This window comes from Sinocyclocheilus anshuiensis, unplaced genomic scaffold (assembly GCF_001515605.1).
Source record: "Sinocyclocheilus anshuiensis isolate Anshui unplaced genomic scaffold, SAMN03320099.WGS_v1.1 scaffold1893, whole genome shotgun sequence".
In the NCBI taxonomy this organism is placed as follows: Eukaryota; Metazoa; Chordata; class Actinopteri; order Cypriniformes; family Cyprinidae; genus Sinocyclocheilus; species Sinocyclocheilus anshuiensis.
Genome location: NW_015539822.1, coordinates 336,442 through 341,273, shown reverse-complemented (window position 1 = coordinate 341,273; position 4,832 = coordinate 336,442).

Here is a 4,832-nt window from a genome sequence, read left to right as displayed (position 1 = left end):
TTGATACGTGCGAGTGTTTGTATGTGAAAAAGAGAGCAAAAATGGGAGAGAAAGAGTGAACGGATCTGGGAATGTGTGGAATAATGCAATTAACTCAGTATGGCATCTCAGGAGACAGAGGGGGATGCAAGAGAGAGACGGGATGCTCTTTATAAATGTCTTTGAGCAGAGCGAGAGAGAGAGAGAGAGAAGGCTGAAGGACTGAAGCTGTCACGAGCACATCCCGTTTCCCCATCATACTCAGTCAACAAGCTGTCAATCAAACCCAACAGAGCTGCTTGTAGCTCATTATTATGAGTCAAAGGTACACAGCCCCACTAAACTCGTGAAGCTATTTCAATCACTTGAGAAAACATTGGACACAATGTTAACAATGAGCTATACTGTACACTTAAGAACATGCAACTTTAGATATTTCTTTAGTCTGATGATTTATTTGCTAGTCAACTCTGGAAAAGGGAGTTTGGAAAAAAAGTGAAAGATTTATGTTATATTTTTGTCAAATGTATTTGATCAAAATATGCAAGCAATATATTTTGTCACCCTGCCATTTTTCCATAGCTTTAATAGAGCGACGACAGATGGAGGAGTCTGACGTGAACATTTGCTTCAAGCATCTGAGTTACAGTTAAGGTGCTGAAATCTGCATCCAAAATATTTTGGAAAGTAATTACATATGGCAAATATTGCGGGGTCCAAAAGTCCACATTGAAAATCTGGGATTCAAAATCTAATTTAAACCTTAAAATAAACAAGATTTTAGTATTTTGAAAGATTTAAAAGAAAGAAACATTATGAGCTAAAATAAAAAAGAAAGATTCTGCACTTTTGGTTCACTAATAAGCAAATTTGTGACAAATTTGTAATGGTCAGATGTTCTTGCTTGCATTGAAGCTTAAATGTTTTGCACACATTTATAGAGTTTATGCAGCTTCAGTGCTGTTGTCATTAATGCAAAGTAACAGAAATACTGAAGAAATTATGAAATACAACACTTTCAGTTCTACTTTTCTCTCAAACTGTTATGCTGATAGTATAATTTGTCATTTTAAAAAGCTGTATTAACTTCTGCATATGCAATACGGAAGCAATTTCACTATAGTGACATCAGATTTTTGGAGCCCACTAATGCAACTAAAGTAGGTCTGTTGATAAATAAGTTCTCATATGTGAAATCAGGTTATTTTTCGTTGGCACTACTCAGGAGAGACTCACAGCCTGTGTAGTGGAAGGTGTTGGAGTATGATTTAGAGGCAAACACTTGAATTGAATTTCTAAAGTAATCAGAGCTGTAAAAGTGAAGGATGATGTGACAACTTGTTTAATCACATTAAAGATTAAAAACCAGGGAGACATTATGAGATATCTTAAGAATCTGAAGTGTGGATGAGAAATCTCATATAAATTGGTTAGAGATTTGCATCTCTAATGCATCTCTAAATTACAACCTCTAATCTTCACAATATTACAGCAAAGGGCAGAGAGTCAGATCCACTCCAAAAAGTTTAGCAAAGCTTATGTAACTAATATGCCTGAATTTCAGTTTGTTGTTGCTTACATAAAGATGACAAAAGCATATGTGACCCTGGACCACAAAACCAGTCTTAAGTTGCTGGGGTATATTTTTAGCAATAGCCAAAAAAACATTGTATGGATCAAAATGATCGATTTTTCTTTTATGCCAAAAATCATTAGGACATTAAGTAAAGATCATGTTCCATGAAGATATTTTGTAAATTTCCTACTGTAAATATATCAAAACTTAATTTTTGATTAGCAATATGCATTGCTAAGAACTTCATTTGGACAACTTTAAAGGTGATTTTCTCAATATTTTGATTTTTTTTTGCACCCTCAGATTCCAGATTTTCAAATAGTTGTATCTTTTGTATCAATAGTTGTAATAGTTGTATTTATTCAGCTTTCAGATGATGTACAAATCTTTTGAAAAGTTTCCAAAAATGGACCCTTATGACTGGTTTTGTGGTCCAGGGTCACATATGCAAAAGTGTATGACTTCAGTCTTGTTTTTTGTTTTTTTGGAGTCCGTTTAACTGTCAAAGTATGGCTGAACTTTTCGGTAACACTTACCATGAAGCCTCTATTTATAATGCATGGTAAATGCATGAAAAACCTTATAATACGTTGTATCGACTGATGAATAATCGTAAGTTATATACATTATGTATATACATTATAATTCTTATTTTTTTGTGGTTATCAATTTTAAGAGTATATGATTCAAAACACATGATATATTCACTTAAATAATAATAGATTGTAGTTCCCATAGTTATAATGTATTACACATCTCATATTTTGACATTAAGATCTGTACAGTATCTTCAAAGGCATTTTGTATGCATTATAATACATTAAAGGGGTCATATGATGTTGCTAAAAAGAACATTATTTTGTGTATTTGGTGTAATGAAATGTGTTTATGCGGTTTAAGGTTCAAAAAACAAAAACATTAAAACCCATTATAAACGAGGCATTTGTTGCATCCAGTGGGGACGGATTATAATGACATATACAGTCTTTTTACGCGTTGCATCGCGCCACGTAAACATAAAACCATGTCTGCATTTGTGATCGGAGAAATGACAAACAACAAGCGCTACTCCTACACTGCTTAAAACTCGCGTTTGAATCGTCAGTGGCAAATTCTTTAAATATAAAAAACAGACTTACAGTCTGTGAGTCAGAACAGCCAGCATTGTAGTCTACTCTGCCAGGATCAGAAAACCTCCATAAAATGCGCTGGACACATTGGAATATTTGGGTTGAACTGTTCTGGAACAGTGTTGTAAATACAACTTAACCACTGATTTCTAGTCATGTCCTCTTTTGGAAGATCAAACAAAGTAGTTTCGCTTTCACAATGAAACACAGTGTCACACACGGCGGGCTAGAGTGAGCTGTTTGGACTCTCATTCTGATGGCACCCATTCACTGCAGAGGATCCATTGGTGTACAAGCGATGTAATGCTAAATTTCTCCAAATCTGTTCAGATCAAGAAATAAACTCATCTACATCTTGGATGGCCTGAGTGTGAATACATTTTCTGCAATTTTTTTATTTTTGGCTAAATTATTCCTTTAAGAATACCCTTATAATGCATTATTTAATACAGGATTCATAGAAAGTGTCACCAATTTTCCTTTAAGAATATTTTAAGCTTTTGGTGTACTGTATATAAGCAGAACTGTGAAGGGGGCCTGGAGAGAAATAAGACAGATCATTACATTTCCTCTCATACACATTTGATTCCAGAGAAAAAGAACGAGAACAAACTATCATATTCACCTAATCATCAAGGAACCAATTTTGGCAGCATTCTTTAGCAGCGAGCATGGACGGGACTAATTTACTAAACACACCCTCCAGTCTCATAATTACACGTAATTTTACCGGCATAATTAACTAATTTAATTACTGCTCCTCAAGAGCATCAATTATTGATATTACGAAGCGTTCAGACAGGCTGTGGTGACACGAGGAGCATCAGAGGACGTGAAACACATGCTGGCACTTTGAGAGCTTTGGCATGGGTACAGCAATATACGAGTGTGTGTGTGTTTGTGTGTGTGTGTGTGTGTGTGTGTGTGTGTGTGTGTGAGAAAGAGAGAGGGGGGAGAGAAAGAGTCTGAATGCAATATCAGAGTGGCACAGACCTGGGCAAGAGCCCAGACTGACAGCGGCTGCTGTAGAAATGTGGGAGAGAGAGACAGACAGATCAAAGAAGGCCTCAGCTCAAGTAAGACTTCAAAACTACTTTGATTGTCAGTTCAGAAATAGCTTTGAACTAATAAATGATTTTATTACAACAAAAGTGCTCAAGAGAACTTTATACTGTACCGTACAAACGTATAGTTTGTGATTGGATTATTATAATTATGTATGAGTTCTTGAACAAATAATTTACGTTTACCACAAAAACTTACATCCAAAAACGGGATGTTTGTCTACCACTAATTCCTTGCAAGGGATGCAAGATGGTTCAATTAGCTTTTAATAACGCCATAAGGTAAGGACCTAACTATGTTAAAGGGATAGTTCACCCAAAAATGAAAATTCTGTCATTAATTACTCAACCTCATGTCGTTCCAAACCCGTAAGACCTTCGTTCATCTTCGGAACACAAATTAAGATATTTCTGATGCATACCGAGAGCTCTCTGACCCTCCCATAGACAGCAAGGGTCCTTACACGATCAAGGATCAGAAACGTAGCAAGAAGATCGTTAAAATAATCCATGTGACATCAGGGGTTCAACCGTAATTTTACGAAGCTACGAGCATACTTTTTGTGCGCAAAGAAAACAAAAATAATGACTTTATTCAACAATTTGTCTCCTCTGCATCACCCTATAGCACCATTTTGGAGAGTATCACATAGGGTTGGGTATCGTTTGGGTTTTTTTCCATATCGGTGACAAATCGATACTTTTAAAACGGTTCCAGTGCCTAAACCGATACTTATTAAAAAATTAAAAAAAATTCCTCCAAAAAATGATGGATTGGCCATTAGAATAGTGTAACGGGGTGAAGAATCACACGACAAGTAATCTCAATCAATAACCCGGAGGGTGGATTTATTGGGGTGATGGGTGCTAGTGAGAAAGGTTCAGGTAGGTGCTCCGGTGCCGTGAGTGCTCTCTTCCGTCTTCCCAGTGCAGAGGTTCCGTGCAGTGCTCCTGTGGGGCTGGTCGGTCACACGCTGCTTTCTGTGGGAAAAATGAGAGGGCGAGTTAGTGCTCAGTCTCATGGAGGAATCTCCTAGATGGCAGGGCTTGCGTGGCTTATGTAGCCGCCGCCTGATGAGGTGA